This window comes from Triturus cristatus, chromosome 1_2, assembly GCF_964204655.1.
Source record: "Triturus cristatus chromosome 1_2, aTriCri1.1, whole genome shotgun sequence".
In the NCBI taxonomy this organism is placed as follows: domain Eukaryota; kingdom Metazoa; phylum Chordata; class Amphibia; order Caudata; family Salamandridae; genus Triturus; species Triturus cristatus.
Genome location: NC_140580.1, coordinates 20,370,391 through 20,385,163, shown reverse-complemented (window position 1 = coordinate 20,385,163; position 14,773 = coordinate 20,370,391). Strand labels below are relative to the sequence as shown.

General features: G+C 48.7%; 1 protein-coding gene across 6 annotated transcripts in view; it reads right to left on the bottom strand.

Moving 5' to 3' along the window:
* The window catches only part of CEPT1 (choline/ethanolamine phosphotransferase 1), a 475,568-nt gene that overhangs the window by 15,317 nt on the left and 445,478 nt on the right, over positions 1-14,773 (bottom strand). The window lies entirely within an intron of this gene.

The following is a 14,773-nucleotide window of genomic DNA, read 5'->3' as shown; positions in this document are numbered from 1 at the left end:
AAAGCCGCAGATGTCCTTTACTCCTACTTGAATAATAGGAAACAAGCTGTGGTGCTAGATGAGCATACATCCTCTCACTTTGAAATGCCATGTGGGGTGCCCCAGGGATCGGCACTTTCACCCACTATTTAATATATACGTCTCCCCTCTGGCTAAACTTATTCGCTCCTTCGGTTTCAAGGCCATTTGTTACGTAGATGATACACAAATTATCATTTCTTTAGCCACAAATCCAGAGACCGTGGCGGACCGTTTTAAGCTCTGCATGAGTCAGATTATTTGCTGGATGCAAAATAATTGTTTAAAATTGAATACCGGGAAGACGGAAGTTGTTACGTTTGGAGGACACACGTCTCTCTGGAACCTAAACTGGTGGCCCGACATAGCAGGACCATGTCCCCAGCCGGTAAAGAGGGTAAAAAACCTTGGAGTCCTTATCGACGACCATCTCTCCTTAACGGACCAGGTAAATAGTATAACCTCCTCCTGTTTTTATACTCTGAAAAAAATTCTTAGGAAAATTCTTCCTTTTATTCCCATGCCTTTGAGGAAAATGGTTGTAACGGCACTGATCCTGTCAAAAACTTTTTATTGCAACTCACTCTATATTGGAGCAAAAAAAAAGTGTGCTCCAAAAACTTCAGACCTTGCAGTATGCAGCGGCCCGGTTGATATTGGACCTACCTAAATTTAGTCCCATCAGCCAAATCACTCGAGAACAACTACATTGGTTACCCATATCCGCGAGGATTCAATTTAAGTCAATGTGTGTGCTACATAAGAGCTTGCATAATATGGGACCCTCACAGATAGGTCAATACTGCAAACGGTACACTCCAATGAGCCCATCTGCTTGTGGTTCCAAAAGTAAAGACGCTGAAGTGGGGTGGCAGAAGTTTTCGACATCTGGCCCCTAAGCTTTGGAATACTATGCCTTTGCATCTTAGAATGCAAAGCGACCTGTTACAGTTCAGAAAGGGACTAAAAACTTGGCTATTCAACTGTATCCCCAAAATATCGTAAGTTTATTTTGTCCTGACGTAATGGCAGCAAGCGCTAAGATGCCAAGGCAAACACGCGCTCTATAAAAAACAATTTTCATTTCATTTCAAGTGGTGTCGGAAACCTTCGTCATTTTCAATGGAGAGCTGCACAGAAGTCCTGCTGCCAGGAGGGCAAAGAATGTCCTGTGGAATCCAACCCTGGATTCGAGGTGAGAGGAACCTGAAAGCAGAAGGGACAGAGTCTGTCACTTCAGGTGACCAGGGGCTCGGTAGTCGAATGCCCACCGATGTCGGGTGCTTTAGGTGCGAAGAAGGGTTGCTTGACTCTGGAACCACGGGGACCAGGAGACGTAGAGGATGACCAGGATCCGGAGGTAAACTGTTGAGGGGTCGATGTCTGGCTGGAGAACCAACAAGCCTTGGCAAATGCAACCCATGCCGTCAGAGGAAGCAGGTTACGGTGTGGACCAACAAGGTCCAGGGGACTCTCCAAGCAATGGAGTCAGGGCACGTCTTGAGCAACCAGGTAAGTCCAAGAATTAACAAGGTGACCCTCGCCAGGACCCACAGGCCAACGGACCAGGGATCGCGAGAAGACCTCAAGCAAGTTTGCAAATACCAGCCCACAGGACACTCGTGGAGTGGAGGCCGGAAATCTTCAGTGCAAACACTGCTCGGGGTCTGGACTACACGGAGTCCAATGCACAGGCTCAGGAATCGTCACTAAGCATATGCAACTGCAAATGTACGCGGTGCACAGGGGTTCGGTTTGCCCAGTCCCCACGAGGGATACTAGTCTCAGAATCGCTGAGAGGGCAGATCAACCTCCGGGAACCCACCTCCTGTGTTGCTGAAATCTGAGTCCTCAGGAGCTAGGGAGAAGTAAACCGGTCAGATTCGTTTAGGTGCCTGCTTTTGCAGGGGAGTAACTCCTTTACTCCAAGGGAGATTCTTTCGTCGTCCAGTGTCGTGCAGGCAGTCGAAGTACTTGGTTTCTTTGCAGAATTTTGTCCAGGTAAAATCTAAAGTCCTGTAGTCAAGTAACCCACTTTAAACCCATGGGAAGGGGTTGGAACGATTCTGTGGACCCTCCTGGGGGAGGGGTAGGACATAGGGGTGGCTACACCCATGTCCTTTGTCCACTTTCGCGCCAGAGCAGGAGCAATGGCTCCCAGAACTGGTTTGAGCTGGACTATGCACAGGGACACCAAATGTGCCCCCAGTGCAGACTTTCCGGAACACTGAGTGCACCCATTCAGCCCCAATACACTAAACCCTGTCTGGGAGGTGGTCACCCCCCCCCCTGTGACAGGATGCCTATTGTCAGGCCATCCTCTGCTCGAGCTTGGCTCAGCAGCAGGAGAGCAGAATCGTGTCTGTGGCCGGTAGCATCCATTTTGTGCTGCACAGGTCGAGAAAGCTGGTACCGGGTAGACCGGTGACCCACATATGTCCCTTTGGAAGGGTGGAATCATACCTCCACACCAGTTACTGGTGTGGAGGTATGATTCCAAGGTATTTGACACCAAACACGACATATTTCTAAGCAGCCGTTTTAAAGTTAGCATTTACCACTAGTTATAATGCACTTAAAAATATATGTTGGGCTGCATCACAGACAACCCCGGAGAATGGTCCCCGAAGGCTGCAGAGGGGCACCGCTCATGCAGGGGTGACTGATAGGTATTTAAGTGTAGTGATTTAAATAGATATAGTGAACCTAAATCTTAAGTAAGTGGTGCAAGCACCAGCTTACACAGTCTGCTGTAGCAGGCTGGTCATGTCAATTGGGATGTCCTCAGGGGTGGCATACATGCTTCAGCCCGTGGGAGGCCTCTGGGGTACCTATGCCCTGGGTACCATATACCTGGGACTGATAAGGGTACACCAGAATCCAATCTGGAGTGTACCTAAAGTACATGCATATCAATTTAAGGGAGAAAGCAGATAGACAGGTGTCCTGGATAGCAGGATCCCAGTCAGACTAGACCAAAAACAGGTGACATCGGAAAAAAATAAGGGGTAACCATAAGAAGCAGATACTACTTTCCTACATTTGTATTGTTTGATTTATGTGGGAGTGTGAAATCACCTTCAGTAATACTGTGGATTTGCTCTCATGACTATTCTCTCCTTGTGGACTTGCAAATATGGTTCTTGAAATGTGAGTGCTTGTATTTCACTCACCTTGCAAAGATGATAAAGCTACCAGAAATGCATGTTTTTCAGTGTGAGCATGTTTAATGTGGCTTTGTGTAAAGGCTCAAAGGATGTCTTCAAGTTGAGTTAGTACTACATTTAGATTTCATGTACATGCTGGTACTTTTCTTGGTGGTGCAATTCTTTTTGCTACCTCTATAACGCGCGTTATTACTGGTGTTGTGAAGAAACGTCTTATATGACCTCTTGTGTAGGCCACAATTGCAGCCAAATGTACCTTTAAGAGTGCATATGTTAGCTTGCAATCCAGTAGGTGTAAGATATTTTGGCACTAATGTGTGTTTAGTATTTTTCCATAATACGCCCTTTTTCTGGCACCATAATGAGTATCTTTTCCATTTGGCTGTGTAACACTTTGTTGTTGTTGGCCCTTTTGCTTCTCTGAGAACAGCCATTATGTTCTCCAGGAGGCCCAGATGTCCGAATTCTAATTCTTTAGGGGCAAGGCAGCCATTCTGGGTGTAGTACCGTCCCCTCAGCAGGTCTTGTTGCCTTGGCAATTTCAGCATGTTGTCCTGCACCATTTCTATTAGTTCTGAGAACCACGTTTGCGTTGCCCACAGAGGGGAAATTACTTTGTCTTTTTGATCCTTTTGCATTTATTGATCACTCTGTGTGACAGAGGTATTGGGGTATTGCAAATATCCATGACCAGCACAGCCTATTGCCAGAGCATTTCCCAGTAATTGGTTGTATGGCTGTCTAGATGCAATGTTTTGGCCTTTTGCATTCTTTTGGGTTTACAATAGGTCTACTTTTGGAGTTTCAGAACTCCAAAATGACTGAGTAAACACTGATTGAGTTCCCATTCGTGGGTACTTGATGCTGGTCTGCTCAATCTAGCTGCTTTTAGGCTGTACTTCCCTGGTAAACTAACTGCTGTTAGATCAATTTGTAGGCAGAGAAGGGTTCTGTGGGATTGTCTGAAGTCAATACTGCAAAAGTGGTAGGGTAATCCCTGGTTAATGAGGAGCCAGAAGTCACCCCCACCCACACCTGCTGATAAGCATAAATGTGGCATTCCCAGTACCCTCCTCAAAGCACTACTGGATCTGATGAAGATCAGAAAAAGAATGAACCTGCAGTCTAAGGCTCGAAAGGTGGCCAGAAGGACTTAACCTGTTCCCTCTTGTACCCAAGACAAAGAGGAAGGCTGACCTTCTGTTCAAGTTACAGGGACACAGCAAGCTACTAGAGGTCATTACTAAAGATTCTCAGCCCATCAGTGCAGACTAGATCTGACCTGAACACTGCTGGTGGCCTCTGCTGGAATAGTCACCCCTAAGTGCTGTTCCTCAAGTCCAAGAACCCCCTTGACTGTGTCAGAGTGAACTCCTAACATCCTGAAAACCTAAGACTTCAAAACATTTTGCCTTCAAAGACCTCTAGAGGATCAGGAAAAACCTGCAAAACGGATTCCACCATGATGTGTCGCCACTAGGCTGGAGATTCAGGTCTCCCCTGCTAGGACTTTTTTTTAGTAACGCAAAACCTCTTCAGCAGGACCTTGCAGAAATGGTATCCACCCTTGTGGAGCGCTCTTCAGATACTGTTTTCACCTTTGCCCAAATAGCGGAATATGAGCTCAAAGCAAACGACTAAGTGCAAATGAAGAAATCTTGACCACGAGAAGGCACCAAAAGTAACCAGTGGGCGAGGAATCTTTCCTTGGTGCGAATTTCTCTGCTCACAATTTTCCACCAAAAACCGATGGCTTCAACAGTACCTCAAACGGCTATCCTGACTCAAGGAGTATCTTCAGTTACAACCTGCTGCCTTGCCCTGCTTAAGATCTTGGACTTTCATTTCTTAGACTAGCTCCAAAGGTAAAACCTCTGTCTGGGTACAACACAGTTTCTCAGCGCTCCAACGTAGTCTGCCTCAAATCATACCTAGATTAGAATGAAAAAAGGTACCCCCTGAAGTTAATTTGTAGGTCTGGGAGCAAGAAGGAGCAAACTACTAAATAATGAAGACTCCCACACGATCTATATATTTTCTCTGTAGGCTTGCAAAAGCTCTATGGGCTACCCTCTGCTGAACAGACCGATCGAAAAACTGATTGTATACATTTTATCATATTATTCAATTCATTCTTGTTATTTTTAAAGTTTTCTTTCTGGTATTTCTCAGATTGTACAAAAGTTAAAAGCGCATACTGATGAAAAGACAAAACATTCAAAAGTGCAAATGTACAATTGTTCAGTTTGGACATACATGTCACATTTGTGTGAATACATCTTTATAATTTGTAAGAAATGCATGTATATTGAAACATAAGGTATATCCCCTGAATCGACCACACAACCCTCCTGACCTCTCGCACACCACACCAACAAACATACACTGCCCAGCCAGAAATAGATACACCATTGGAAATCCCGGACAGAACACTTCATAGGATATCTGCGATTGTGTTGCCGGCTGGGATTGCATAGCAACCAGGTCAAAGAACGTTTCAGTGGAGATTATAAATTGCATCACCTTAATCAGGACCACCCTTTTGAATCTGTAAAGGTGAGTGGTAGAGGGATCATAAAAAAATCACTGATGCTTCTTTAGGATGCAATGCATCTCATTCATAGGGCTAAGTTGTGGTATGATTATAGTGTTGCCAATGGCGGTTAAATATATAAGTGGGCAGGACTCTAACTTTAAGATAACTTCAATTTAATGGACTATGAGGAAATGGCAGATAATTGGTATGACGTGTGCTTATGTCTGTACTCGTTCTGCAGCCTGTCTTATTCAGACCACAGGCCCTTCGATGCTCATTCACTTAGATATCCGGCATCAATGCAGCAATCACAGAATGCGTCTGCATTCTACACCACTCGCATGGTTCACAAAACAGCCCCTCATACCTATGTCCTCGTCTATCGCAACTTATTGCCCACGGGTAGTGCTCAACCATTTTTGGAGCTATTTACATTTATATCTTTAAAAATTCATACCTCCAGTTCCCTTTGTTATTTTGGTGACATTTTATGTATCAAAATTTGCTCTATTTTTCAAAATTGGTTCAGATGTTTTCTTCTGTTGTGTTTTGGCTTTATTTCTATTTTCGCACTGCAGAAATACTTTACACACTGGGGCCCAAGGCACACCAGAAAGCGAGCTGGTACTGTGTGGCAAAAATAAGCAGAATGGTCTCCATAAAGGTCTGTATTTTAAGCGTCGTCATAGACGAACCAGTAAGGAGTAGTTTCTTTTCTGTAACTCCAGTTCTGTAGTAGGGGTATCTCTGTGATGGTCATAATCTAGTGAATAGTCCCGCCCATGTGCGGGGACCCCGGAGCAATAAAGAAAAAATAATCTCTTAAGGTGTCAAGCCATGCAGACCTGCATCTACACTTAAGAGAGAATTTAATCTAAAGACAGATAATGCAGCCTATACCCACAGGCCAGTACTTCAACTAGGAAATTCCACCAACATCCACAAACAGCACTGCCTGCCCAGCTTTTTCCACAAGGAAAAAACCTGCCTCTACCAGCAGAAGCCTCTGGAATGATAGAGAGAAAGGAATGGACAGACAAGCCCCATAGGCTGCCATTATGTGGCTCAGAACAGGATACTGTGCCTTTAAGAAAACTTTCCAGAACTTTTCCCAGTATCCCAGAATGCACAGCAGGTCCCTTTTACTTTCAGTTCTTTTTGAAGGCGTAGCACGCCAGACCTGTAGCATTCCTTACATTAATAAATATCTCTCCACCGGGGAGGAGGGCGGGCGCTTATGACTATCACAGAGATACCCCTACTACAGAACTGGAGTTACAGAAAAGAAACTACTCCTTCTGTAGTAGGGGATCTCTGTGTATAGGCATAATCTAGTGAATAGAATGGCAAGCCCATCCCCACACCAAAAACGGCGGTGGAGAAGAATTCAAAATAACACCACTATTGTGCGAACAAATTTCGCAGTGAAGCCTGCCCAACCTGAGCATCTGCCCTGGCATCCGTGTACAGACAGTAATGCTTAGCAAAGGTATGGACCGACCTCCAAGTGGCCGCCTTGCAGATTTCTGCAATCGGAACATTACGTAGCAAAGCAGATGTAGCCGCTTTGCCCCTGGTGGAATGAGCCTTAGGTTTACCCCCTAAGGTCTTATTAGCCTTTTGATAACACAATTGTATACAGGACACAATCCACCGAGAGATGGACTGTTTAGAGGTAGCAAGACCGGTCCTGACTGATCCATAATTGATAAACAATTGGTCTGACCTACGAATATCCTTGGTCTTATCAAGATAAAACTTCAACACCCTCCTAACATCCAGGGAATTGAGAGACCTTTCCGCTGGAGAAGAGGGATTCTGAAAAAACGTAGGTAAAGTTATGGTCTGGTTGACATGAAAATCAGAAATAACCTTAGGAAGAAATTCAGGGCCAGTACGCATAACAACCTTAGCAGCATGATATACAGTATAAGGTTCTTGACAACATAATGCCTGAAGTTCACTCACCCTGCGGGCCGATGTAATGGCCACTAGGAACGCCGCCTTCCAGGACAGGTGCTGCAACGAAGCCTTGTGAATAGGTTCAAAAGGCTCCCTCATCAATCTGGACAGCACCACATTCAATTCCCAGGAAGGCGAGGGAACACCTTCTTCAAGCCTTCCAAAAAATCCTTGACCACAGGGATCTGAAAGAAGGAAGTCTGTGAAGGGCATTTCCTGTAAGCAGTCAAAGCAGCGAGATGAACCTTAATGGAGTGGAAATTAAGGCCAGACTGCGCCAAATGTAACAGATATGGAAGGATGACATCTTCCTTACAGGTCGTCAGGTCAAAGTTTTTGGACTTGCACCAGATGCAGAATCTCTTCCACTTGTAAGCATAGGAAGTCCTAGTGGTAGGACGTTTAGCCTCCTTCAGTATGTCCATACAATCTTCTGGTAGATTCAAATGACCATATTGCACTATCTCAGGAGCCATGCCGCCAAACTCAAAGACGAGAGGTTGGGATGCACCATCCGCCCCCCCGAACTTCATGAGAAGGTCCGGCCTGCACGGCAGCCGCATGTGAGGCAGGAGAGACCGGTGAAGTAGGTCCGTGAACCACCACTGCCTGGGCCATTCCGGGGCAATGAAGATCATCCGCGCCCCGGACTTGGACAGTTTGATGAGCACCGCCGGAATCAGGGGAATGGGTGGAAAAGCGTACAGAAAGCTGTTCGACCAGTCGATCCATAGCGCATTCCCCAGCGTCCCCCGCTGGTAGTACCTGGATGCGAAGTCTCAGCATTTGCTTTTTCGAACAGATCTACGTCTGGAGTTCCCCCACCTTGCAAAGACTTCTCCTAGTACTTCGTCGTTTATGACCCATTCGTGGTTTTCCTGAAGCAGCCTGCTCAGTGCGTCCGCCTGAACATTCTGCACCCCCGGCAGATGCGTGGCCGTAATCATCAGTCCCTGGGCCAGAAGCCAGTGCCAGATCGCCTGCGCATCCTGCGACAGAGTGCGCGATCTCGACCCCCCCCTGCTTGTTGAGGTAATACATCGTGGTTGTATTGTCCGTCTGTATCAGCAGCGAGTTGGTCTGGAAGGACGGAAGGAAGGCCTTCAATGCCAAGGAAACGGCTCTGAGTTCCAGAAAATTGATGTGGTACGTAGACTCCAGCAGGGACCACTTTCCTTGTATATCTAAGTCTCCAGAGTGCGCTCCCCAGCCTTGGAGGGACGCATCAGTCACGATACTCGTCGTGGGAATGTCCTTGTGGAAAGGAACCCCCCTGAGGAGATTTTCCGCCGAACACCACCATTTCAGAGACTGAAGAGCATGCAGAGACAGTCGTATCTTGTCGTCCCAAGAACCTGTCCTCTGATCCCACTGATCCTCCAAGCACTCCTGCAGTTGTCTCATGTGCAGCCGTGAGTGAGGAGTGAGGAAGATACAGGAGGCCATCGACCCCAGCAGCGAAGACACCTACCTCACTGTCGTCGATGGAGCGGTCATGAGGTCCTGAGCCTTCCGAAGGAGCGATAACCGTCTCCCCTCCGAAGGAGACACGCTTGCTGACAGCGTATCTATGGAGGCCCCCCCAAGTACTGTATGCACTGGACCGGAGTCGGGACAGATTTGGACATGTTGACGTGTAACCCCAGCTTGTTCAAGAGAGCGCACGTCCTCCGGAAGTGCGCCTGCGCTTCCGAGAAAGATGAGGCCTTGATCAACCAGTCGTCCAGATACGGGTAGACAAACATCTTGTTCCTCCGCAGGTGCGCCGCTACCACTGCCATGCACTTCGAGAAGGTCCTGGGCGCAGACTTTAGCCCGAATGGCATTACTGTGTATTGATAATGATTGGCGCCGACTTGGAATCGCAGGAACTTCCTGTGTTTTCGTGCAATGGGCACATGGAAGTACGCATCCTGTAGGTCTATGGCACAGAGCCAGTCTCCCCGTTGCAGCGGAGGGTAAATCTGATTCAACGATAGCATGCAAAACTTCTCTCTGCGAATCCATTTGTTTGCTTGCCGCAAATCCAGAATGGGCCTGAACTCGTTCTTGTCATCTTGCGAACTAGGAAGAACCGAGAGTACAGACCTCTTTGCCTTTGAGACAGAGGTACGTCTTCCACCACCTTTTTCCGTAACAGGATGTCCGCCTCCGCCTGGAGCTCTCGCAGTTGATACTGCGAGCTTACCGGCGGAAATGCTGAAGGCGGTCTGATGAACCGAAGACTGTATCCATTGCAAACAATATTCAGCACCCACTTGTCCGGAGTAATTTTTCTCCACTCTGCCAGAAAAAATTGAATGCTTCCCCTCACTGGAGTGGGTAACTGTTGCAGGGGAAGTAGATGCTCAGGGCCGAGACCCGGCCGGGCCCTTGGTAGCAGTAGCGGACTGCTGGCCCCCTCTACCCTTCTGGCGTTTCTGGAAGGGTTTCCGGAACTGCTGCTGCTGGTGTTGCTGCTGTCCCGAGGCCTGCCCACGCCCTCTGCCCGCAGACCCGAACCGTCTCTGGAACGGGCGCTTCTTCTCGGGCTTCTCCAACCGGACAGCCGTCAGGGTCTCTGCCTCCGTCTTCATGCGGGCCATCTCGTCGTCCGCATGCCTGCCGAAAAGGGTTTCCCCCGAGAAAGGCAGATTGGCCACTATGTTGAGCCTCTGGCTTGAGCGAGGTAAGGCGCAGCCACGCGTGATGTCGTTGGTGGACGCCATGACAATACCCATGCGCCGCCAGCAGGGACACATTCGCTGCCGCACTGTTCACCTGGTTCGATACCAGCATCCCCTCGCGCAAAGTCTCCAAGAAGTCCTCCTTGTCGCGAGGCAGCAGCTCCGCGTACTGCTGGAGAGACTCCCACAGGCCACGGTCGTAACGCCCCAACAGAGCCCCGGCACTTGCCGCCTTCATGGTGATAGAAGCCGTCCCACAGACCTTCCTGCCCGCCGAAACTAGCCAGCGGCTCTCCTTGTCGGGCGGAACAGTCGATGAAGGGGTGGTAGCGTGCTGCTTCCTCGCCGCCGTCACAATAACCGAGTGCGGCTTCGGGTCCATCCTCAAAAAAGTCGGGTCCGAGTCCGGCGCCCGATACTTTTTCAGGAGCCGTGAGGGGGCGGATTTCGTCACCGCCGGAGTGAGGAACAACTCCATAGCGGGCTCCACCAGTCCCGGCACTAGAGGCAGCAGGGGGCGAGACAGGTGCTTCTTGTGCAGCGTCTCGAATATCACAGACGTCGTAGGTGTCGGTACCGTCACCGTGATTCCCAACTTGGCTGCCCACCTTAGTAGTACCTCCTGGAAGGAGACTAGGTAGTCAACCGACGACACCCTCGTCCCTGGCGAGTCCGACAGCGTCAGCGAGAAGTCCCTGGCAGATGATCGTGTGCGTGATCTGGATCTGCGCCTCCTGCGGCGTCGCCCCGATGTGGACGACGAACGCCCACGGCTCCGCGATCTCCCACTCCGTCCGGAGCGGGAGCGCGATCTCCTTGGCTTCGGTCTGACCGCCGGCCTCGCCGGGCCCGGAGACGGTGGCTTACCCTGGCGCCGCGGCCTAGGAGTTCCTTGCGGCGGCGTCGGATACCTGGGCAACGAGACCGACCGTGGCGGAACCGCTGGTGGGGCTGAAGGCGTGCGAGGCGGGAGAGAACGAGGAGGAGGAGGAGGAGGAGGAGGAGGAGGAGGCGGCGGTGGTGGTGGTGGTGTCGGTAGGGGTGGAGGAGGAGGCGGAGGAGATGGCGTAGGGATCCGCGGCGCGGGCTCCCGTGGCAAAGGAGTGCAAGGCAGCGACCCCGGCCTCGTCGGTGTATACACCACGGAGTATACCGAGCCCGGGGACTTCCTGCGCCGCCTCGACTTCGATCGCCTCCCTCTTGGACGTCGATCGCCTCCTTGACGTCGATCGCCTCCTTGACGGCGATCGCCGCCTCTACCGCGAACGCCGCCTCTACCGCGAACGCCGCCTCGACCGCGAACGTCGCCTCGACCGCGAACGTCGCCTCGACCGCAAGCGCCCACGGCCGCCCGGCGACGTCGGGTCTCCTCTCGACGGCGACCTTCTCCTCTTCGCCGACGGCGACCTCCCCTCGGCGGCGAGCGCCGACGCCGGGCCCGATCTCGACGTCGATGACTTGACGTCGACTGTGTCGACGAAGACGATGCCGTCGACGGCGGCCTGTTCAGCTCCCTCGACGTTGAGCGTCGACGCCGCTTCTCCCCAGAGCCCTGGGGAGAAGGTGAACAGACCGTAGTCATCCCCCTCGATGCCATCGACAGCGGCAGAGAATGGGGACGTTTGCCGGTCTTCCTGCCCCTGGGGAGCCCCCCAGAGGCCTCAGCATGGGCAGAATCAGCCCCTTCAGACCCACCTTGTGCCTTCAGCCTTCTGTCCTCCAGGACTTGGAGCCTGATCTTCATCCTCTCTCTCAAGGTCCTGGGCGAGAACGAGTGGCAGATTTCACACTCCTCCGGCACATGGGACTGGGGAAGGCAGACGATGCACACCCTTTGTGGGTCTGACTTAGCCTTCTTCCTATCGCACTCTGGGCACTTGTCAAACAAGCCAGGCATGATGACAACACCAGAAAGAAGGCCACAACACTAAAAGCTTGAAAAGTGACAACATCACCAAATAAACCCTTAAAAAGGGAGAGCTCAATGCTCCAGGGTCCTGCTAGCAGGAGCCGGAAAAAAGAACTGAAAGTAAAAGGGACCTGCTGTGCATTCTCGGATACTGGGAAAAGTTCTGGAAAGTTTTCTTAAAGGCACAGTATTCTGTTCTGAGCCACATAATGGCAGCCTATGGGGCTTGTCTGTCCATTCCTTTCTCTCTATCATTCCAGAGGCTTCTGCTGGTAGAGGCAGGTTTTTTCCTTGTGGAAAAAGCTGGGCAGGCAGTGCTGTTTGTGGATGTTGGTGGAATTTCCTAGCTGAAGTACTGGACAGTGTAGCCTGTGGGTATAGGCTGCATTATCTGTCTTTAGATTAAATTCTCTCTTAAGTTGAGATGCAGGTCTGCATGGCTTGACACCTTAAGAGATTTTTTTTTTTTTTATTGCTCCGGGGTCCCCGCACATGGGCGGGACTATTCACTAGATTAGGACTATACACAGAGATCCCCTACTACAGAAACTCAGGTTACTCAGCTGCTCAGGAGTTTGGAAGCAAGACCTGGTGGCACGTTTATGCCCTTGCACCCTCTTGGAGTTCAACAGTGGCACAAAGAGGGCAGATTCTCGCTAAGATTTCTCAAACTGCTTCTTCAATTTACCTGAAGATTTCGACAAGGACACGCCACGGAAACTGGACCTTTTTTTCGACTTAGAACGGTCTCATTGTAGAGTCTTTCAATAATTGGTAACAGAGTTTCAACCTGCAGTCAAGTATGGCCTTTTGGTTTATCTAATCACCATCGTCACAGGCCCTCGAGTTGTGCTCCAATCCCAAGCACCACAGACATACCTCAAAGGGTCCCTGTCAAAGGCATTTGTTTACGATTGTCCCCTACAAGGTTTAAACCCCGTTATTTCAGGTTACATATTGTACCTTGCTTACAGGAAAAGAACATTTCTGGAGAAAAAATACTCGTCTAAGAAGAAGGGAGTAAGCTTCAGTTCCGCGCCTGATGGTGTGGAAAAAAAAAAACGGAACGGACACCAGAGCTCCTGGGTTGTGCTTATATGCGGCCCTACTCACCACTTTTGAAGTGGAAAACATCAGCTTGGATACACACACCACCACCTACCAGCACGCAGGAGTCTTGCTTTTGAGTTTCCATATCCAGTCTGATCCGTGGAGGAATATTCAATGTAAGAATTCTGTGGTTAGAACCACCCACCAAAATGTTTAATTCACAATAGAAACACAATAAGCTTAATTATTCTTTCGGCGAAAGGTACAAAAGAACAAAGCACTACATTTTTCAACCGCAATTAAAACAGCTTCATGACAACTTTGTCAGTCCAGGACAGACTTCTACATTGAGTAGCTCAAGAGCTACTGGTAGCACTCGAGCTACCTGTATGTAACTCTCCTGTGTGCAGTTCAGCGAATACTAAATTAGAAGTTTTTGCTTGGGTGAACTAATATATGTATACGAACATTGAAAAGTGTTCATTAGAGGAAAAAAGGTATGTATTTTCAGAACTCATAAGCTGATTCTTAGAGAAAAATGGACGACTATATGTAAAGCTGATATGCGAGTGATAAATCATGTGGCAAGGGAGAGACTTATTACAAATTATTAATTTGCTGGGAGCGTCCCGTTCAGGTTCTTATCTTCATGTTTAGGTCTAACCTACAGAAAGTTTTAGCTGTCTAGTGTTGCTGACTAATTGCCTACAATACACAGTGTGCTTTGGGTGTGACACTTGTTCATAAACTGATGACTTTCCTGTACATCACACTTATTTGTTCCTTTCTCTATGGCTTTTCTCCATATTCTTGTGTTTGTTCCGCCCCTGGAAATGTCTGCTTTACCTTGCTTCTAAAAGCATTAGTTATATCCTTCCACTGCTGACTTTATAGTACTCTTGTGTTGCCTTTCAGCACTCTTGAAGTGTATGTCTTTCTTTGGTTTATTCCCCACTCTCTTGGTCCTCCACATATGCCCACCCACTGTGCTTTCTGCTTTTTCTCCTCCTTTGTTCTTTCCCTGCTTTTTGTTGACATGACATTTATATTTAAGTACTAGTGCTCTTTTTGCTACCCTCTGCTACTTGTTTGTTGCTCCACAAGATCCTCCCACCCCCTCAGATATTTTATATTTTCTTCATTTTTTAAGGAGATCCCAGCACCTGAAAAGGGGAACAGGGTTTCTCACTTTTTTTTTCCATGCTCCTGTGCACTCTTGTTTTTACTTACCATTCTAAAATTGCGGTTGTCCATGTTGGAGTGATCAATTAAAAATGTCAAAACAGCCATTAGCGTGCCTTAAGTCTCATCCCATGCGCCACATGTACACACATCGAATGCATCAGCAGGTATTTTGACATTAGTTAATGCTGGTACAGTCAAGGATTGGAAAAGCTAATAGCTTGGTCTTTTAAGGGCGAGAATGGATCGGCGTTAGCAATCCTTCTTAACGAATGCTACGTCC